At 42.3% G+C, this 23506-nt stretch overlaps 3 long non-coding RNA genes across 3 annotated transcripts; 2 read left to right on the top strand and 1 right to left on the bottom strand.

Annotated features, from left to right (window-relative positions):
* Nucleotides 1–565: 565 nt before the first annotated feature.
* Nucleotides 566–1899, top strand: LOC124856694. The gene is made up of 3 exons (XR_007035393.1): nt 566–613; nt 996–1084; nt 1861–1899. It is a non-coding gene; the product is annotated as an uncharacterized LOC124856694 (long non-coding RNA).
* A 13778-nt stretch (nt 1900–15677) lies between these two features.
* On the top strand, nt 15678–17865 carry LOC124856305. Its single transcript, XR_007035301.1, has 3 exons — nt 15678–15824; nt 17232–17388; nt 17531–17865. It is a non-coding gene; the product is annotated as an uncharacterized LOC124856305 (long non-coding RNA).
* A 4778-nt stretch (nt 17866–22643) lies between these two features.
* Nucleotides 22644–23250, bottom strand: LOC124857434. The gene is made up of 2 exons (XR_007035592.1): nt 22791–23250; nt 22644–22712 (listed from the first exon to the last, which is right to left on the bottom strand). It is a non-coding gene; the product is annotated as an uncharacterized LOC124857434 (long non-coding RNA).
* Nucleotides 23251–23506: the final 256 nt, after the last annotated feature.

A 23506-nucleotide genomic window follows, 5' to 3' on the forward strand; every position in this document is an offset into this window, starting at 1 on the left:
CCGCCCTAAGAATAATAAAAAGAGGTTTTGGCGAGATGTGTTTTAGAGCGGTAGGAGATTTGTAACTGAAGTACATCTCTGTCTGTTCTCCTCGCAATGAGTAAGAAACTAATTCCCTCATCTTTCTCTTCTTTGTGTGATGGTATAGGTATTTTAGGTTGTTTGAACCTGACACTGTACAATGCTCCATCTATACACCACCATTTTGTTTACTCATCACGGAAACATCACTTCTCTCTGTCATCTGTTCCTGTTTAGCCTGTTTGTTTATTCCAGCCTCCTCCCGAGAATGATTTTTGTTTTGCTTAAAATTAAACCTTTTACTTACCGTTACTCCGCCTGTCCGTCTGCATTCTGGGGTCCACTCCAATCAGCCATCCTGACAATGTTATAGAAATTTACCTCTCATTGGCTATTATTGTGTCCATCAATAATACACCCAGACATCCCTCTCCCCAGACACCTCCTCCATCTCCTCCAGGAGGAGCCCAAGGCGTTCCCAGGCCAGCCGAGAGACATAGTCCCTCCAGCGTGTCCTGGGCCGTCCCCTGGGCCTCCTCCCAGTGGGACATGCCTGGAACACCTCCCGAGGAAGCCATCCAGGAGGAATCCGGTATAGATACCCGAGCCACCTCATTTGGCTCCTCTCTCCACCTCTCCTCTCTCCAAAACAAATTCCTTGTATGTCCAAAAATGTACTTGGCAATAAAGCTTTTCTGATTCTGATTCTGATTCTAAATAAAGAACTGAAAACCAAATTGACATGGCTACATGTTTGATTCACTTGTTCCACCAGAAATATGTTATGAAATTATTGCTTACATTTAAATACTTTCTATCTGCATTGAGTTTACATATTTCCCCTATTCATATGTGGGTTCTTTCTGGGTACTCTGGCTCCCTCCCACAGTCAAAAACCATGACTGTTAAATTACCTTTAGGTGTGAGTGTGTGTGTGCGTCATTGTTTGTTCTGTTTGCTTCTTTGTTGCCCAGAGATGGACTGGCGACCTGTCCAGGGTGTACCTGCCCAATGAATGTTGGAGGTAGGCACCTGCCCCACATGAACGGGCAAGAATAAGCAGGTATAGGCAATGAATGGATGGATGGAAATATCAACTTTTTCAAGAATATAATCCCATGTCATGTTCAGATTTGGATATATGCACTTTACAAAGTTGGATAGAAACCACACAATTTTTGTAGCCATGGATAAGATTCACCTCATTCTTGGCACCCTTCTTTTTATCAGAAATGATAGAGGTTATTTGAGCAGGAAAGTGTTTTGGCATAGACCCATTTTTTAGCACAGTCTACAAATTTTCAAAAGAGTTTAGGTTGGGTCAATCCAAAAGTTAAATGTAAGCCTGCTTTACCCATTCCAAAACCAGTTTTTATGTGTGTTAAATATCATCGTATTGCTGGAACAACCACTTGTGTCAAAGTTTCAACAGTTGTGTAACAAAGCAACATTTAGTGGCTGGATTTACAGTGGAGAATAAGTGTTCACTTGTCCACATATTGCACAACTCCATGGACAATTATTGACATGTCAGCCCTTCCAATAGCAACACAAATCCTAGTCTAATGACAACTAGCAGGGTTAAACAGTTTCAGATGTCAAAGGACTAAACCATAATTTAGTCACAGGTGGGTTTGCCAAACTGTCTAATTCCACAATGTATGTCTGGTCAATAAAATAAATTTTACCTAATGAAAATACATTTACAATTTACTATATTAATTAAATCTTATATTTTAACCTTAACACCTTGATGAAAACACCAAAAACCCCATGTAAAGAAACTTCACACACTGTCTTGACTCATGTCCTTACTCTGAACCTTTAAACTGTGTCCAGGAAACCCTGGAGAGGACACTGAAACACCCTGGAGAGGACACAGGAACACCCTGGAGAGGACACAGTAACACCCTGAAGAGGACACAGCAGCACCCTGGAGAGGACACAGGAACACCCTGGAGAGGACACAGTAACACCCTGAAGAGGACACAGAAGCACCCTGGAGAGGACACAGAAACACCCTGGAAAGGACAAGGGAACACTCTGGAGAGGACACAGAAACATTCTGGAGAGGACACTGAAACACCCTGGAGAGGACAAAGAAACACCCTGAAGAGGACACAGAAACACCCTGGAAAGGACAAGGAAACACTCTGGAGAGGACACAGAAACATTCTGGACAGGACACTGAAACACCCTGGAGAGGACAAACAAACACTCTGAAGAGGACGCAGGAACACCCTGGAGAGGACACAGAGATACCCTTGAGAGGACACTGAAATACCCTGGAGAGGACACAGAAATACTCTGAAGAGAACACAGAAACACCCTAGAGAGGACATAGAAACACCTTGGAGAGGACACAGAAACATTCTGGAGAGGACACTGAAACATTCTGGCTAGGTAACAGAAACACTCTGGAGAGGTCACTGAAACACCCTAAAGAGGACAAAGAAACACTCTGAAGAGGACACAGGAACACCCTGGAGAGGACACAGAAATACTCTGAAGAGTGTGATGGAAATTCTTGCAGTAAGCATTCCAAAGTGTATGACCTTTAGGTTACCTCACTCCTCAGAACATCTGTGTTAGAGGAGGAAGCTGTAAAGCCATTATCAGAAGTTTAATGGTTAAAACTCATGCTTTAGGGTGATGTCTCGGGAAGGACAGATGGGTTCCTAGATAACTTTGTCACCTATGAACACGAGAAGGGTCGGGGGTCATAAAACACAGACTTTTTTAAGTTGAGATAACACTGTCATGTTCTGGTATAAATACTGTGTGTAACTGTTGATCGGGGCTCTGTTTCACTGACTTGCTCGGTGACAGGGTCTTCAAACGCTGAATGCCTTTGAATAAAACTTATAAAGACAAAGTCCGGATTTTCTCTTGTTATGAGTAAACTTCTACCCACTATGATAAGAAAATTCCACTACAAGAGGACACAGAAACACCCTGGAAAGGACACAGAAACACTCTGGAGAGGACACAGAAACAACCTGGAAAGGACAAGGAAACACTTTGGAGAGGACACAGAAACATTCTGGAGAGGACAGAAATACCCTTTAGTGGACACTGAAACACTCTGAAGAAGGCACAGAAACACCCTGGAGAGGACACAGAAACAGCCTGGAAAGGATAAGGAAACATTTTGGAGAGGACACAGAAATACCCTAAATAGGACAAGGAAACACTCTGAAGAGGACATAGAAACACCCTGGAGAGGACACAGAAACATTCTGGAGAAGACACTGAAACATTCTGGCTAGGTAACAGAAACACCCTGACTTTTTTTCTGTGTCCTCTCCATATTCTGTGTCCTCTCCAAAAACATTCGGGAGAGCACAAAGACACACCTTGGCACCTTGGAGAGGACACATAAAACACTCTGGAGAGGACACAGAAAAGACAGGTGAGTACTCACATCTTAATAAGCAACTTCTTTACAATTAATATTTTGCCCAAAAACTAAGATATATGCTTTAAAGCCTTTAATAAATATGAAATTCTTGAGTGGATGTGAAGATCTGACTGTAACTATGTAGATGGCATATGATTAACTAAAATAAACCTTTCCCATCAATCCTGTCAGTATGTGCAAAACTCCAAACCTGTATTATTTTTACATTCTCATATGTACATCATATACATATCACATAGTTCTCAGTAGAAAGAGGAGGATGATACCGTCACCCAGATGGCAGCAGTTTGAAGGAGGGAACAAGGTGGTGAGTTTTGTCAACCATAATGTTTTTTTTTTTTTTACATTGTTGACCACATTCTGCATGTTGTTTTAAACATTAAAGGACTATTCTATTCCTCTTGATGCCATCTTTGTGAAGTGCACCAGTCCCTCCTGCAGCACAGTTTGGGGTGGTGTTTCTTTAGTTTAGTTTCAGACAACAGGATGTGTCTACACAATTAAGGTATTTGTCCCTGTGTACATTGCCACCTGTCATCTTGCTTTATTTGTTGATTTTTGACTAATTACAGGTCCTTCTCAAAATATTAGCATATTGTGATAAAGTTCATTATTTTCCATAATGTCATGATGAAAATTTAACATTCATATATTTTAGATTCATTGCACACTAACTGAAACATTTCAGGTCTTTTATTGTCTTAATACGGATGATTTTGGCATACAGCTCATGAAAACCCAAAATTCCTATCTCACAAAATTAGCATATTTCATCCAACCAATAAAAGAAAAGTGTTTTTAATACAAAAAACGTCAACCTTCAAATAATAATGTACAGTTATTCACTCAATACTTGGTCGGGAATCCTTTGGCAGAAATGACTGCTTCAACGCGGCGTGGCATGGAGGCAATCAGCCTGTGGCACTGCTGAGGTCTTATGGAGGCCCAGGATGCTTCGATAGCGGCCTTTAGCTCATCCAGAGTGTTGGGTCTTGAGTCTCTCAATGTTCTCTTCACAATATCCCACAGATTCTCTATGGGGTTCAGGTCAGGAGAGTTGGCAGGCCAATTGAACACAGTGATACCATGGTCAGTAAACCATTTACCAGTGGTTTTGGCACTGTAAGCAGGTGCCAGGTCGTGCTGAAAAATGAAATCTTCATCTCCATAAAGCTTTTCAGCCGATGGAAGCATGAAGTGCTCCAAAATCTCCTGATAGCTAGCTGCATTGACCCTGCCCTTGATAAAACACAGTGGACCAACACCAGCAGCTGACACGGCACCCCAGACCATCACTGACTGTGGGTACTTGACACTGGACTTCTGGCATTTTGGCATTTCCTTCTCCCCAGTCTTCCTCCAGACTCTGGCACCTTGATTTCCGAATGACATGCAGAATTTGCTTTCATCCGAAAAAAGTACTTTGGACCACTGAGCAACAGTCCAGTGCTGCTTCTCTGTAGGGAATGCGGCAACTGTAGCCCATTTCCTGCACACGCCTGTGCACGGTGGTTCTGGATGTTTCTACTCCAGACTCAGTCCACTGCTTCCGCAGGTCCCCCAAGGTCTGGAATCGGCCCTTCTCCACAATCTTCCTCAGGGTCCGGTCACCTCTTCTCGTTGTGCAGCGTTTTCTGCCACACTTTTTCCTTCCCACAGACTTCCCACTGAGGTGCCTTGATACAGCACTCTGGGAACAGCCTATTCGTTCAGAAATGTCTTTCTGTGTCTTACCCTCTTGCTTGAGGGTGTCAATAGTGGCCTTCTGGACAGCAGTCAGGTCGGCAGTCTTACCCATGATTGGGGTTTTGAGTGATGAACCAGGCTGGGAGTTTTAAAGGCCTCAGGAATCTTTTGCAGGTGTTTAGAGTTAACTCGTTCATTCAGATGATTAGGTTCATAGCTCGTTTAGAGACCCTTTTAATGATATGCTAATTTTGTGAGATAGGAATGTTGGGTTTTCATGAGCTGTATGCCAAAATCATCCGTATTAAGACAATAAAAGACCTGAAATATTTCAGTTAGTGTGCAATGAATCTAAAATATATGAATGTTAAATTTTTATCATGACATTATGGAAAATAATGAACTTTATCACAATATGCTAATATTTTGAGAAGGACCTGTACTTCTTTCCGATGTCGGTACAGGACCCATTTTACTCTGGATTTACGTGCTTCAGTAAGATCTTCTGCTTTTCTTCTGGGGTTGATTCGCACCAAAACATATTCAACACTAGGACACAGAAACCCATCTAAATTCCTAAACCTGCTTCTTGTATACAGGTCGCCAGTCCATTGCAGGGCAACAGAACACAACACAGCACAACACAGAGACAAACAACAATGCACACACTCATTCAATTTAGTTAGACCAATTAACCTAATAGTCATATTTATGGACTGTGGGAGGAACCGAGCACCCGAAGAAAACCCAGGTATGCATGGAGAGATCATGCAAACTCCATACATAAAGACCCCTCGGCCGAGAGCCAGGACCTTCTTGCTGCAAGGCAACAGTGCTACCAACTGCTACCAACTACCAACTGCAACAGTGGTACCAACAGCCTCGTGATGCTGAGCATTCACAAGGTATTTATTCTTGTATATAATTGTTTCATACAAGGATAAACAAAACTTGTGGAGGTCTACAATTCTCTTCCTGATATCCTTTCTGATTCCTTGTGATTTTTCAATGTCACACAAGGAAGCAGTATAATTGACCAGTGTCTTTAATTTAACTCAGATTTTAATTCACAAAGTAAAAGTTTTTAAAGCCATGAAATCATCATCTTGGTTTTTCTGAATAGCTTAAATGCTTAGTAATCCTAATGTAGTGTACACATCTGGCTTTGAGAAAGTAATAAGTTCCCTAACATATATATATCTGTTACTTTTTGGCATTTTGATTTAATGTTAGACAGTGAGGAATAAAAAGGTTATGTCTTTTTTTTTTATAGTGCATGTACAGTGCATGTAAACATCTGGTTTCAACAGTGTCTGCAGTGATCAACCCACCATTCTACACAGCCAAGTGTTATTTTCTTGTAATGTCATCACAGTGATTCTGTAAAAGTCCATACTCAGATTTAAAAGAAGCAAGCATATAAGCACATAACTGTGATATTTTAAATCCTTTGCCATGCTTCTGGTTTGTTTGTGTGCATGTAGCAAAATTTTCCCCCGCATGCACATGCTTTACATAAATCATGGAGTTAAGAATTGAGTTAAGTAGTACAGCCTCCCCTCCATCTCTCCCTCTAATGCTCTCCGTTTTTTCTTGCTCCACTTATCCACAGGGTTGCCCACGGCGTCTCATCTGAGAACAGAGTAGAGAAAATGAGGGAATCAACTCCAAGGTGCAGGATGATATGTAAGAATAATCAGTGTTCCGGGAGGCATGATAAGCGTTTGAATACGAGCTTCATTTGCGGAAGTTCCTAATCAGTGACGCTTTTTCTGTTTCTCTGTTTGAGCATCAGTGGGTTGTTTGCCGACTGCCAGACAATGAGGTCACCAGCTGAGGGTGTCACAGCCAGGTCAAGAGACATTTTAATCAGACATTCACACACATGGAAAGATGTACTGAGCTAAACCCCCGACCAGCAAGCATCCAACACCAGTAGCTGACTAGGATATGCAATATGTATTTTAGCAAGACTTAAACTCTGAGCCTGCACTGCCCTCTTGGGGTCACCATATGAAGTGCATTTTGCATGATGACAAATGGATTTTCAGTAGTTTTATATCATTTTAAAGCCCAGTTAATGTGTTCCCTTTTAAAGTAAGTGAGGCTGAGAGATGTATTTCTGATTCTACCCAGTGATGGAAAATAACCCTCCGCCACATTTTGATGTGTAGCACATCAATCTGTTTGAATCTTGGCTTGCTGTGTGGAGTGTGCATCTCTCGCTTATCTTCATATTTTATTTATCTAACAAGGATGGTGCAGATTAGTCAACGAGCACTTCAGTTCATCATGTAAATATGCTTGAATTAGCCATACAGATGAACTTTTATCTGCTGTCCTTTGTGGGCTGGTGGTAGAAAGTCAGAGAATAAATTACACAAACTAGAAAAAGATCAAAAACATGTAAAAATATAGAAGAGCCACAAATGTAAGCATGGTGGGTATATTGATTAGTTTTCTCCAATTCAATCTGTAAGTTATGAAGTTCTATTGGAATACTTTGATCGCAGGACTAATTACGAGCTGCCCTGTAGGAGAAATGTGTGCACAAAGGCTGTGGACAAAATATACTGTGTATGAGCCATATAAACGGCAATAAAATATCTGCTGATTTATTCAGAATTCCTCAGATTAATATTTATTTCTATTTAAAACTCTTATACCATTCCAATTTTATAAAGTTTTCTTCTGTTTGCAGTGTGGTTCCTCTCAGTCATGTTTAAAAATTCAAGTCTTGATTCACAAACAAGAGAATTATAAAATTAATGTATATACTTTGAAACCTAATTAGTTACAGTGCCTTGCAAAGTATTCATACCTCTTACAACCTCCAATATTTATTGGGATTTTATATGATAGACCAATATAGAGTGGCGTATAATTATGAAGTGTAATTTACTCTCAGTATAAATCCAGCTGTTCTGTGACGGCCTCAGAGGTTTGTTAGAGAACATTAGAGAACAGACAGCATCATGAAGACAAAGGAGCACAGCAGACAGGTCAAGGAGAAAGTTGTGGAGACGTTTAAAACAGACTTAAGTTACGAAGCATTATTCCAAGCTTTCTCACAGAACTCTTTTCAATCCTTGTACTTGTACTCGTACTCGTCGTCTTCCGCTTTATCCGGGACCGGGTCGTGGGGGCAGCAGACTCAGTAGAGACACCCAGAAGTCCCTCTCCCCAGACACCTCCTCCAGCTCCTCCGGTGGGAGCCCGAGGCGTTCCCAGTCCAGCCGAGAGACATAGTCCCTCCAGCATGTCCTGGGCCGTCCCCCTGGGCCTCCTCCCAGTGAGGCGTGCCTGGAACACCTCCCACGGAAGGCGTCCAGGGGGCATCCGGTATAGATGCCACCCTACGGAGGAAGCTCATTCCAGCCGCTTGTATCCGGGATCTCGTTCTTTTGGTCATGACCCAAAGTTCATGGCCATAGGTGAGGGTAGGAACGTAGACTGACCGGTAAATTGAGAGCTTTGCTTTTCGGCTCAGCTCTCTCTTCACCACAACGGACCGGCACAGTGCCCCCATTATTCCGGCAGCCACATCAATCCATCTGTCGATATCCTGCTCCATTCTTCCCTCACTCCTGAACAAGACCCCGAGATACTTGAACTCCTCCACTTGAGGCAGGAACTCCCCTCCAACCTGAAGAGGACAAGCCTGAAGAGGACAAGCCACCATTTTCCTGTCGCAAACCATGGCCTCTGACATGGAGGAGCAGATCTTAATCCCAGCCGCTTCACACTCGGCTGCGAACCGCCCCAACGCATACTGTAGGTCTTGGCTAGAGGGGGCCAGCAGAACCATGTCATCTGCAAAAAGAAGAGACAAAATCCTGCGGTCCACAAACCAGACCCCCTCCAGCCCTTGGCTGCGTCTAGAAATCCTGGCCATAAAAGTTATGAACAGGAGCGGTGACAAAGGGCAGCCCTGCCGGAGTCCAACATGCACCGGGAACAGGTCCAACTTAGTGCCAGCAATACGGACCAAACTCCTGCTCCACTTGTACAGGGACCGGACGGCCCCTAATAAAGGGCCCCCGATTCCATACTCCTGGAACACCCCGCACAGGGCATCATGAGGGACACAGTCGAATGCCTTCTCCAGGTCCACAAAAAGCATGTGGACCGATTGGGCAAACTCCCATGAACCCTGTAGAGGGGGTAGTGTTTCACGGCTGGAACAAAAACCACAGTGCTCCTCCTGAATCTGAGGTTCAACTATCGGCCAGACTCTCCTCTCCAATACCCTGGTGTAGGCCTTACCAGGTAGGCTGAGGAGTGTGATCCCCCTGTAGTTGGAGTACCCCCTCTGGTCACCCTTCTTATGAAGGGGGACCACCACCCCAGTCTGCCAGTCCAGAGAGACTGTCCCCGATCGCCACGCAATGTTGAAGAGGCGTGTCAACCATGACAGCCCCACAACATCCAGAGACTTGAGGTACTCAGGGCGGATTTCATCCACCCCCAAAGCCCTACCACTGCAGAGCTTTTTAACCACCTCGGTGACTTCAGCCTGGGTGATGAAAGAGTCTAAACCTGAGTCCCCGGCCTCCGTTTCCACTAGGGAATGTGTGATAGCAGGATTGAGGAGATCCTCGAAGTACTCCTTCCACCGCCCGATAATGTCCCTAGTTGAGGTCAGCAGCCTCCCACCCCCACTGTAAACATTGTTGGCGAAGCACTGCTTCCCCCCTCCTGAGGCGCCTGACGGTTTGCCAGAATCGCTTTGAGGCCAACCGGCAGTCCTTCTCCATGGCCTCACCGATCTCCTCCCAGGCCCAAGTTTTTGCCTCTGCCACAGCCTGGGCCGCGGCACGCTTGGCCTCACGGTACCCGTCAGCTGCCTTAGGAGTCCCACAAGCCAACCACAGTCGATAGGACGCCTTCTTCAGCTCGACAGCGGTCAAGCTGAAGAAACTTCAACTTACTGCCAGACGTTCCCAGCAGAACCTCACTACGCGCTTGGTCCCGCCAAGTCTGTCCGGCTTTCTCCTCTTCCAGTGGATTCAACTCACCACCAGGTGGTGATCAGTGGAGAGCTCAGCTCCTCTCTTCACCCGAGTGTCCAAAACATGTGGCCGAAGTTCTGATGATACAACAACAAAGTTGGTCATTGACCTCCTGCCTACGGTGTCCTGGTGCCAAGTGCACTGATGGACACCCTTATGTTTGATCATGGTGTTCTCTTATGGACAATCCGTGACTAGCACAGAAGTCCAATAATGAGACATGACTCGGATTCAGATCGGGGAGGCCATTTCTCCCGATCACGCCTCTCCCGGTGTCACTGTCGTTTCCCACGTGGGTGATGAAGCAGCAGAATAATGGAGTCCCCGGGAGGGGCACTATCCAGCACCCCTTACAGGGATGCCAAAAAAGCCGGGTACTCCGCACTACTAGGGCGAAACAACAGTCAGAGACCTGTCCCCAACCCGAAGGCACAGGGATGCGACCCTCTCATCCACTGGGGTAAACCCCAACACGAGATGGCTGAGCTGGGGGCAACAAGCAAACACACCGCCGCCTCTCCCCGTGGGCCACTCCAGAGTAGAAGAGAGTCCAGCCCCTCTTGAGGAGATGGGTTCATGAGCCGACGCTGTGCGTGGAGGCGAGCCTGACTATTTCTAGTCAACATCTCTCAACCTCCTCCACAATCTCAGGCTCCTTCCCCTCCAGCGAGGTGACATTCCACATCCCTAGAGCCAGCCTAAGCATCCGGGGATCGGGCTGCCGAGGTCTCCACCTTTGTCCGCTGCCCAATCCTCTTTGCACCGGTCCTTCACGGTTCCCCCAGCAGGTGGTGGGCCCACTGGGGGATGGCCTCGCGTCATTTGTTCAGGTCCCGCGAGGAGCAACCCGGCCACCAGGCGCTCTCCGACAAGTCCCGACAGCAGGCCTGGCTCCAGGGTGGGACCCCGGCTCCACCGTACTTGACGACGTCACTTTCCTCGATTTAGTAGTCCTCATGACAGAGGGGTCATAACAACAATCAAAAGAGTAGCCTAAGAGCTACCCAGCTCCATCAAAAAGCAGGTGCTGATTTTCCCATTAAAACAATAAATAATGCACTCACTCGCAATGAATTCCATGCACACTGTACTGTGCAAGACTCCACTGCTGACGCAGCATCAATCCGTCTATTGATCTCCCGCTCCATTTTTCCCTCATTCGTGATCAAGACCCCAAAGATCAAATAAAATGTTTGCATAAGTTATTTTAAGACAAGACCAGGAAAACGTGCACCCCCTTTGAAAATCTTACTAAGGTTAAGCGCCATTTGATCTTATTACAGTACTCAATCTTTTTGGTAGAGGTCGCTCTACCATGTATTCCACATCTTGATATTTTTGCCCACCACCATATGATTCACTGTGTGTATGGTGTCCTTTTATTGATGTGCAGTGTTCTATTTGCACAAGCATTTTGAATTATGGCTGAAATGTTCTAACTGGTTTCAACATATCACGTTTTCCCACATGCTTTTGGGAGACAAGTGTTTTTGTTAGGTTTAGCTGCGGTTGAATGTTTTCATTATTGGATAGGCCTCTGTCCTGCCAACTTACCCCATAGCCCAGAGATACGAAGAATACCTGGGATTGTTGTCACATGTGCTACACATCCAGTGTTTGCCCAGACATTCCTGCAGCTCCTTTAGTGATGCTATAAACCTCTTGGCAGCCTCCCTGACCAGACCTCCAGTCCATATTTTCTCCACTGATGAAGACTAGCTACACTATATTCCACAGTATATCTTCGCCCTTAGAAATCATTTTGCATCCTTTTCCTGGCTGATACCTTTTAATTAATGCGAATCCTTTGATGCCTTGGTAGCTTCCTGCAGACCAGGGCTTTTGCTGGGAGATACAATAAAGAAAATATCATTAAAGTCTTAGTCTAAATCTTTCTCTTTAGAATCAGAAAAATGGTTCTTAAAAAAGTGGCAGGTGTAAACTGATTCCTGTTTAACATTAGTAAAATTTACTTTGTTTTTCTGTTGGGTTGTATAAGATATAGGTCATATTAAAAGTTCGAAAAGAACTGTCAGATGAAACAATGAGGAGGACTGCAAAACTCCTTTTAGAAGCTGAATCAACACATGTTGGCTGTTTCTAGTCAGCTGGGTCAAACGTTTCGAGCAGACAAAAAATGGAAGGGTTGTAAAAGTCTAATATCCTTGCAGATCAAAAAAAAATATGAAAGAAACAATCACAAAACTCACAGCAATATGTTCTGAAAACAGAAAATACACAAAACACAAATAAAACATAAATAAGCAGAAACACAATTCAGGATTTGTGGGGAAAAAAACACCAAAAAATTTGCTGAATAAAATGTGATTTACATACAGAAAAGCCATTATGAATGCCTAAAGCTAAGGAAAACAGGTTTCAGTATGTTGATCTGAAGCAGTTTTAGATTGCTGATAAATCAAAGAAAGTGGGATTCATGATTTACAAAGCCAAAAACTTCAGCTGTTAATCTATAATACAGGTCCTTCTCAAAATATTAGCATATTGTGATAAAGTTAATTATTTTCCATAATGTCATGATGAAAATTTAACATTCATATATTTTAGATTCATTGCACACTAACTGAAATATTTCAGGTCTTTTATTGTCTTAATACGGATGATTTTGGCATACAGCTCATGAAAACCCAAAATTCCTATCTCACAAAATTAGCATATTATTAAAAGGGTCTCTAAACGAGCTATGAACCTAATCATCTGAATCAACGAGTTAACTCTAAACACCTGCAAAAGATTCCTGAGGCCTTTAAAACTCCCAGCCTGGTTCATCACTCAAAACCCCAATCATGGGTAAGACTGTCGACCTGACTGCTGTCCAGAAGGCCACTATTGACACCCTCAAGCAAGAGGGTAAGACACAGAAAGACATTTCTGAATGAATAGGCTGTTCCCAGAGTGCTGTATCAAGGCACCTCAGTGGGAAGTCTGTGGGAAGGAAAAAGTGTGGCAGAAAACGCTGCACAACGAGAAGAGGTGACCGGACCCTGAGGAAGATTGTGGAGAAGGGCCGATTCCAGACCTTGGGGGACCTGCGGAAGCAGTGGACTGAGTCTGGAGTAGAAACATCCAGAGCCACCGTGCACAGGCGTGTGCAGGAAATGGGCTACAGGTGCCGCATTCCCCAGGTCAAGCCACTTTTGAACCAGAAACAGCGGCAGAAGCGCCTGACCTGGGCTACAGAGAAGCAGCACTGGACTGTTGCTCAGTGGTCCAAAGTACTTTTTTCGGATGAAAGCAAATTCTGCATGTCATTCGGAAATCAAGGTGCCAGAGTCTGGAGGAAGACTGGGGAGAAAGAAATGCCAAAATGCCAGAAGTCCAGTGTCAAGTACCCACAGTCAGTGATGGTCTGGGGTGCCGTGTCAGCTGCTGGTGTTGGTCCACTGTGTTTTATCAAGGGCAGGGTCAATGCAGCTAGCTATCAGGAGATTTTGGAGCACTTCATGCTTCCATCTGCTGAAAAGCTTTATGGAGATGAAGATTTCATTTTTCAGCACGACCTGGCACCTGCTCACAGTGCCAAAACCACTGGTAAATGGTTTACTGACCATGGTATCACTGTGCTCAATTGACCTGCCAACTCTCCTGACCTGAACCCCATAGAGAATCTGTGGGATATTGTGAAGAGAACGTTGAGAGACTCAAGACCCAACACTCTGGATGAGCTAAAGGCCGCTATCGAAGCATCCTGGGCCTCCATAAGACCTCAGCAGTGCCACAGGCTGATTGCCTCCATGCCACGCCGCATTGAAGCAGTCATTTCTGCAAAAGGATTCCCAACCAAGTATTGAGTGCATAACTGTACATTATTATTTGAAGGTTGACGTTTTTTGTATTAAAAACACTTTTCTTTTATTGGTCGGATGAAATATGCTAATTTTGTGAGATAGGAATTTTGGGTTTTCATGAGCTGTATGCCAAAATCATCCGTATTAAGACAATAAAAGACCTGAAATATTTCAGTTAGTGTGCAATGAATCTAAAATATATGAATGTTAAATTTTCATCATGAGATTATGGAAAATAATGAACTTTATCACAATATGCTAATATTTTGAGAAGGACCTGTAGTTATGTGTCATAACCTTATTTTTCTTTGCTAAAAAGTACAACCGACTGAACATGACAGCTCAGCGGCCATATTGGATTTTGCTGCTAGTGTTTCTAAATCATAATTTCCATTTTAAACAGCATTCAAGCTTATCCTCCCCACAACGAACATGTACATTCTAACTTCCGACTATAACTGGAATGCAGCCGTTGTTACAAAAAGAAGAAGAAATTAAGAAATGCATAATTGTCTGACAATTTCGCCTACCTTTATTTGTAGTTTAATTTAGAAATTCTAACTCCAAAGGTTTGGAAATAAAGTGCTTTCTTAAATACGCTGGGACACTTAGATGTTATAGTATAGATATACAATAAATACTTCTCAGTGGGACAAACTATATTTGTAAAAAATAATGCAGTAGCTCTATACCCTTTGTGCCATCGTTTAAATCTTTACTGTTGTTAGGATCCAGTGGTCTTAGGAGACTGCGCCTGGGTGGTTTCTCTTCTCCAGGTGGAGCCAGTGGTTCCATGTTCACCCTATTCACCCTATGCCCTCTGTGCCTTCTGCTTCCAGATCCCACACCTGTTGCTCATCTTCCTCATCACCCTCCTGCTACTATGATCACCATGAAGCCACTATTTCAGACAGACCATGGATAATATGAATTTTTGGACTTACCCCTGCTACATTTTAGGATTTGTGAACATTCTTGGAATTTGCAAAATTCCAAGTAGATTTCTATTCTCGAACTAATGTCAAATCCAGATGATATAGATCCTACTATTTAGCTGGTCATGAAGCTGGATTCAGTTTAGGGAAATTCTGTCTCTGGGTTATTCTCTTTCTCTATCTGTTGATGCAGTCAATCTGGTACTCCCTAAAGGAGAGTGTTCAGGCCAGGCTAAATTTCAGTCTTAGCAGTTTCTTTTCTTTTATTATTATTATTTATTGTTATATATTATATATATTATTCATTTATTTCCACATTGGGTAATATTTTAAAAGGATCCACTTTAAACATCTTTTTATAGAGCTTAAACAAGCATCAAATGAGCAGCTGTTGACAAAGTACACTTTCCAAAATTCGCTTGTTCTGATATTTGCAGCTCAGACATTTTTCTATTAATCCCATCTTTCCAGATGCCCTTCCAACAAACTTAGTTGATACATTTCTTTCAGGCAAATGTGTAATCTCTCTTATTTATAATAATAACCTATGTGGAGCAAATCCAGCTCACAGAGAAAATAAAATCTGTAAACATTACTTTACTAAATTCATCAACCCTTTGTGCACATTACTTTTTTGATTTTAATTTAAGGTAGCTCATAATTGCAAAGCCCCCTTGTCCAAGTCCTGGTTAACTAGGATCTTCCCAGGTATGGACTCTCACTCTGACAGGAGTGGCAGTGAGGAGGTTCCTCTAATCCATATATTTGCCACTTTCTAAAAGGGGGTTTTTCACCTCCACGAGTGAAGTCATTTCCCCTAACCTTTCCTGTTTCGTTTGGTGCAGAGGGTGCTGTCCTTTGGTCCTGTCCTGGCAAACTCTCCATACTGTTGAGATGGTGGACAATTGCATCTCAACCATGTCATCTGAAAATATTTCAGGTAGGTTAAGTCATTTTATGTGTATTTACAGGCTCTACTGTGTTGTGCACATCTATTTCTTATGATCTCTTCTCTAGGGAAGTGGAAGTCCAGTTTTATTTTTTGTGCATTTTTATTATAAAAACATACATATAGTCTTTTGGAAAAAAAAAACAGTCACACTCAAAGTACAGGTGACTTTTTATTTAGTTAGAAAATAAAGTAAGACTAAATTATTTAAAGACACACTGACCCTCCCAAACTGATCTAAGGTAATTCAGCCATTCTACAATAAGCCCTCTTCTCACAGGCTCCATTAGATTCTTAAGATCCAAGAATATTGTGGATTTTCTAAAATATATATTTACACATTGATTATTTACTAGTGTGTTGCGCTGTAGTTGACTAAGACAGCCTGGTGATGTCAGTGCTACACAGATAAAGAAATGGTAGGCTGCTCTGGCAGCCCAGGCTTTCTGACTTGCAGCTCAAGATTTCAGTGCAAGAATTAATAAACATTTAACATTCATTCCTAAACAACCATGTGAAAGATCAGGCTGTGAATGAATATATTACCACCGACATCTTTATTACTTTTAGGTGACATTTTTGCCAGTACAGTTAAATAAAAACACTACATTTTGTGTCATCACAATCTATACTAATAATAAAAACATGATTGTCAAGCCTGGGGAGTTCCACTGCAGATCCCGGCTAAAGAACACAGAGATCAGCTTGGGGAACGATCCAGAAACAACGCAGAACCATGAAATGAGAGGCTGGAGTTTCTCTCCTGGTTGTCATGGAAACATACCTACTTCTCAGCAAAGCATCATCAGTGAACTCAGACAGAGGTCTGTCTGCAGCAGAGGGAATTGGGGAGAGACAGCGAGACAGGTGGGGCAGCGCATTTTACCAAATTCTCATGGAAAGAAATATTAACTCAGAAAATACTGATCAGAATTCCACAGCCTCTCCCAAAATCCTGCTTTGCATCATTTTCAGAAGCTGACCCAAAAACACACAAACATACATACACACACACACACACACACACACACACACACACAAGCAGCATGATAGAAATAACTTGCATTCCAAAGAAGCCCTCACCACAGCCTTCAATTTGACAGAACCTACTCAAACTCACCACATGTGTGGGTGGAAATTCAATGAGCCTAAAAAATACAAACAAAAGTCACTTCCACTCAAAGACTCCAAACCTCAGCTGTAGTTCTCAACACAAGAATGCATTTATGCATATTTGTATGAAGCACTGTGAGTCCGACTTAATCAGTCGATAATCAAACTGAGCAACTGTAGAACACATTTAAATGCTAGAGCCATGTGCAGAGAGTCAAATTTAAACTGATACTTGTCAGGATGTGGGGTTTTGTTGGTTCTGTGCCTGTCTGTTTTGTTCTGCAGCTTCTCCACCAGAGGGCGTCCTGCGGTCGTCCGCTGGGCTGGGCATTCCTCCTCCTGTTGCACCTCCTTGCAGGTGCAGCACATCAGGTGCAATCAGCCTGGCAGGATAAAGAGGCTGGAAGCCAGTCACTCTTCGCCTGAGTGTTTACCATCACTGGTAACAGCAAGCCACCTCTAGATATTCTGAACATTTTTCCAAGTATTTTTGATACCTCTGAGCCAAGCCTGAGCATTCACCTGAGTTTTTTGTGCACTGTCTTCCCTCTAACATTCATTCCTGTGTTTCCCCTTTTTTCAAGGGTTACCTAGCATCAACCTGGACTCCTATAATCATTTATGGACTTACCCCTGCAGTTCCAAGCATCCTGTGGACCTCTGGATTCCCATTTCCACAACTGGCTTCCTCCCTACAAGCCCAGCACCGCTACCATCTAAGTCCTTGGGATTGCACCTCCGCTGCACGCAAACAAACCTCAATTCATTCTCCGGACATCTTCCATCGCCATCATTCTCAAGGACCTCTCATTCCCCACCCCTGGCGGATCATTCTCCAACACCCAATAAGCCTCTCATTACTTCATCCACATCCACAAACTTCTTCTACTCACCTCCATTCCTGTTCCAGAGTTCCCAGTCTCCCCGCGTTGCTGTTTCCCTCCGGACCAGAGTTCCTGTACACCATAATTTTCTGTATCAATAAACCTCATTTATCTGATTCATCCTCTCCTGAGAGTCTTTCTGCATGTGGGTCAGAAATATCCCCAACTGTTCTGCGAAAAGGTCATGAGAAGTTCATATCTTATCTGCAATAGATATCTCTCTTGGTTTCTTGATTTAGTAGACTTCCACATTAGTTTATTATGGAAGTTGATTCTAACTGCTGGTAAGAGAGTATCCACAACTAAAGAGGACAACTACAATAGTAAAAAAAACCTGTGTGGTTTTTTTGTGAACGCTAATTTATGAACCTTTAAACTAAACAATAATCTTACTAGCATTGGGTGGTTATTACCACAGAGGCCAATACTTTTTGCACAGGAAAAGGAAGTAGCAAGCATTGCACCATTAGGTACCTTCCTGTGTGAAGCATGAAAGAAAATGTTACATGTAGAATGTTTCCAGTTGAAACAACTACCTAATAGAAAGTTAATAAGTGGGACAGTTAACCCATACATTTGACATGGTCCTTTTATGATCGAGTCTTTGTGTTTTTGGCTCTCACTTGTTTTTATAATAAGATTATTTTTTTATTGTTTATCACTGGATTCTCATTTCAGTTTTTAGCTTTTGGTTTAGTAGGATCCCATAGTGTCCTGTTAAGTTCCCTCTGTGTTTATTAGTCACCTTTCCAAAGTTCTTCCCTAGCTGCTCTACTCTCTGCTAATTAGTCACACCTGTTTCTCATGTCAATCATTAACTTTTCATGTGGAAGAAGTAGTTTCCACACCTCCTTACAAAATGTCTCTGTTGTTCAATGTCAGTATCCTTGTGCTTCAGCTACTTTCTTGTTTCCAGTCAGTTGTTCCCTGAATTCCCTTCTGCCCGTTCCTCGGTTTTCTGTAGGTTTCTCCTTAATACACCCTGTCATTACCAACATGAGGCTACCGATGTATTGTCTGTGCCTAGATTAACTCTTCAGCCAAGTTTTATTCTCAGTACATGTTTTATACAGGAGGATCAGTGGTGACACAATATGGCCTACCTCTTTTTCCTGTGCTAATAATCATGGGCTTTTGTGTAAATGTGATGATGGTTGAAAGATTCATAAATTTCCATTTGCATAAAGCACTATGATATTTTTGAGGTTGGAGTTGATGTAAGATCATAGAACTCCATGTCTGCCCCCAGGAATGGCTAATTATTGTTCTATAGTACATTCTGATGGTAAGAGAGTGATCTACTTCAAATGAATTATTAACTACTTATAACCTTTTAGCAGAACCTCGAAGCTTCACAGAATCCTGAAACATGCTGCAAATGACAAAGACAAGTAAAATATATTTATGTATTAATGTTTGGTCTCATTAATAAAATTGTCAGTCTAATTTCTGTTAAAAATGAAACTAGTGACTATCTTATTACATTTAAAGAATATGAAAGTGATGATTTATGTTATGAAAATATATTGACTTTACAAATCACAATATTGACAGTTCAACTGTAATTGTCATATCTGGTGGAGGAATAGGACACAAGTTTAGACAAGACACGCAGCCTCATGTTAGTAATGATAAATTCATTTGAAGTAGAAACTTGCAGAACAAACTGGGATAACTTCTGGGAAGAGCAAATCAACAAGAATGAAGCAAAACTGGCATCGAGAACTTCTAGAAATAAACAGAAGAGTCTGGTAGGGAGGTGAGAGAACTGACAGGGTTGTAACCACTGGGAGAGTTGATGAACCAGGTGTGACTTTCCATTGGAATGTAGTGCAACTGGGGAAGAAGCAGATCAGGAAAACTGAGGGAAGTTGATTAATTAACACAGAATAAAAACAGAAGAAGCTGGCCCAGAATACTAAAGGATCCACTAACCAAATGAAAAGGACTAACATGACACGGTTCCTGTAAGTTCGTCAACAGTTCTAGGGATTACTGAGAAATTGTATCAAATGAAGTCTTTTATGCACTCATTGCTAAAGAACTTTCTTTAGTAGACATTTTGCAGTGCTCGAAAGTACAAAATCAATACAAAGACATTGTTAGCTGGAGTTATCAACCATAGTTAGAATGACTATATGTTTAAATTTGAATTGACTTGACTTAGTAAAATCCTTTGAGACAATATGTGTTGTGAATTGGCACTACATAAATAAACTGAATTGAAGTGAATTGAAAATCCTGCTGGATTTCAAACTTGGAGTTCAGAGGTAAATGGAAGATAGCCTAAAAATCTACTGGTTCCCTGGCTTCATTTCTGACTGGAAGCTCTTGAAATTCTCCTGATGTTATCTATATTTTGCTTTAATCTGTACAGCACTTTGGGCTCTGTGTTTTTTTAACTGCTTTATAAATAAACTCACATTGGATTGGATTGAACATTTTCTTTTCTCCACCTCTCTTTTTAGAAACAATGTGAAACAAATACATGTTTGATGAAGTCTAGTTAGTGTTTATTATTTGTTATTCCTAATTAGGGCAACATCATGGTAAATTTGTTAGAGTTTAACTTGGATATAACAAATACCAAAATTTCAATCAAAGCCACCCCAAGTACCTGCAGTGTCACTTGTACCACAATTTGGGAAACATTCAACTAGGGATTAAAAACAAAACCACAAAAGTTTCACATTCATAATATTTGGTAGAATTGTCGTTTAAACTGCATGACTTGGGTTTAACCTTTCTGGTTAGCCTTTCACAAGCCTTTTATAAACATTTGCTGGAATCTTGGCATGTTTTAAAACATAACTGGTGTACCTAAACCAGATTTGTACCCTATGCTACTCTGGCCACAGATTTGCTGGTATGATTAAGATCATTATACCTTTGGCAGAGTTATTTGTGCCCTAGGTTTAACTTCCTGGCAGACATTACTTCAATATTTCCAGCGTCTGTCTGGCGTGGATCGTGTGGCATATTGTATATCAGAAATAAGTAAGAGTAAACATTGTTTTTCAGATGAGATTTAAGATCATGACAATTTGACTGGACAGATAGAATAGAATAGATTTGAATAGAAATATGTATTGTCCCACAGTGGGGAAATTCAAGTGTGCCATCAGCAAAGTGAAAGGCAAATGGAACACATAAGCACAAAGGTAAAACATATACAAAAATAGGAATAATAGACTGTACAGTAAGGAGAATTTACAACAAGAAAAAATACTGTGCAGTTATTAAAAATAGCATGCTTTTTTGTCTCCAATGGTTCAACTGTGCAAACTGCCTAATGTCATGAAAGGCTACAACATTACGTAAGTCTGAGAAATTGTGAAACTTAACAGGATAATTACAAACTACGTCATAGTAAGTGTATTAGTTCATAAAGGACTTTTAATCAACATAGTTCAGAGGAATGTTGCTGTACAGCTCCAAGATAAACTGGAATTAATGCTCAGAGATTATCTCAGTGTCCGTGTAGATAGGTGTTTATTGTGCCGGCCATTTACCATTTAAAATATTTTTCTATGTTGATTTTATACATTTGAGTTAATGTCGCTCTCTTTTCTCTTAATGTGTTGCTTTGCTCTTAATGACTCCAGCTAAATGGATTCAATATACATTTCAACCTGAAAGAGACACAAAGATGGTGATTAGAGAAGTTTATTGATAAAAGTTAATATTTTTGGCGCTCGGACCCCTGAGGAGGACATGAATGCTGAGAAAGCTTGAATGAACATCTTAGGCTTAGAATTAGATGAGTCTTCCCCCCTTGGGATCCGATACTGGTGGTGGAGTGAAGACCTAAGAAGGTGAGGGAGCCGGGAGGAGTATGGAAGGAAGATGATGGAGGTGGAGCGGAGGAGGGTCAAAGCTCAACTGAAGAGCAGGGAATCCATGACTGGAGGTCCTTAGAAGCGAACCCTCGGAGGATGACTGATTGAAGACACATGCAGATCGGACGCTGTTTGAATGGAGAAGAGACGCACGGTGGAATCATAGGACGGCCGGGGGGTGGAGGGGAGTCTTTCAGTTTGAATTTTCGGCAAAACTCCATATATTGAAGTATTCACTGGCTTTACACACATATGGGACATCGTTTTATCTTTTTAATCCATAGGCTTCAATACGATGTTGGCCCACTCTTTGCAGCTAGAACTGCTTCAGCTCTTCAGGAAATACTTTCTTCAGCAATTAGGTTGTTAGAGTGTTTTTGGGAAATGTTTGACCGTTTGGAGGAAATCTACAAATGGTGCAAAGACAACAACCTGGTCTTAAACATTAGAGAAACTAAAGAAAACTGTGCTGGAGTTCAGAAAACATAGAACAGGACCAGCCCCTCTCCTCATCAATGATGAAAAGATGGAGAGAGTCACCACCCTCAAGTTCCCAAAGGACCGGGGACACTATGTCACAGCGTGGTTCGCTAGTCGCTCTGCTGCAGACAGGAAGGATGTACAAAGTGCGATAAAAACAGCAGGAACAATCATTAGCTGCCCCCTTCTTTCTCTGGAGCATATATCTAGACTGGGATGTCTCAATAAAGCCAGAAGCATCATCAGGGACAATACACATCCTGGACATAGGCTGTTTGCTCTTTTACCCACTGGGAGGCGCTATAGGAGTATAAGCAGCAGGGCAAACATACTGAAAATCAGCTTTTTTTCCTCTGGGCTGTTAGAGCACTGAGCACAACTGCAAATACATTGGTGGCTACTTACTGAAGCACTTTCACGAGCACTCTGTGTATGGCCGTCATTGTTTTGTTCACAGATTTGACCCACATGCAGAGAACACTCAGGGGCAGAAAAAAAGTTAAAGGAGTTTTATTTTCACAGATGGAGAATGTGAACTGGAACCGGGACTGGAAACACACCCACTGTATGGAGAGGAGGTCAGGTAAGTTTGAAGGCAAAAATAACAAGATTTTCTTAAAGATGAAAATATTCAGGCTTACTGAGTTTGGATGGAAGATCTTACAAGGAGGGGTCGAAGTGGGGTCTGAAGATGAACACGGAGATTTGCCTTGAATAATTTTCCTTCTTGATCCAACAGTCAGTGTACAGTGGTGGGGTTTCTCTGGAAACAGCACACTCACTGCAGAAGTGGAGTTCAGATGCCAAGCTTGGAGGTGAGACATGTTGGAGGGTGGACAGGGTTCGCTAGGCTTGAGGCTTGGAGGTAGGAGAGCTAGCAGCTGCCAGCTGGAATGGAATCCAGAGGTTTTCTTCAGATCTTGAGGCTTGGGAATCGAATCAGACAAGGAAACAGCTGAAGTAGAGCTGGACTGGAAGCAGCGCCTAGAGAGGAACAAGGAAACGAAGACAAGTTAACTATAGTTTTCGGAAGGTTGAAAACCTATGGTTTTGGGCCGGTATTCGATACCACAGTTGGCGTGGTTCCACTCAGGCGTAGAAGTGCTGGCAGACTGCTCCCTTATACTCCTCCAAATGATGAAGATTGCAAACACCTGCCTCCATCTCACCCCCGGAGCTCAGGCAGCATCTAGTGGTAAAGCAATGTAAATAGCAGGCAAAAAACAAACAGAATCTTCCAGACCCCGACAATGGCCACATTTAACTTCACTTTTTAAAAACTTTAATCTTATAAAGTTTTTACTGGTAATTACAGGAACTTGTTTTGTCCTTTCTAATTTTATCGGTTGAGAGCATT

This window comes from Girardinichthys multiradiatus, chromosome 20 (assembly GCF_021462225.1).
Source record: "Girardinichthys multiradiatus isolate DD_20200921_A chromosome 20, DD_fGirMul_XY1, whole genome shotgun sequence".
Taxonomy (NCBI): Eukaryota; Metazoa; Chordata; class Actinopteri; order Cyprinodontiformes; family Goodeidae; genus Girardinichthys; species Girardinichthys multiradiatus.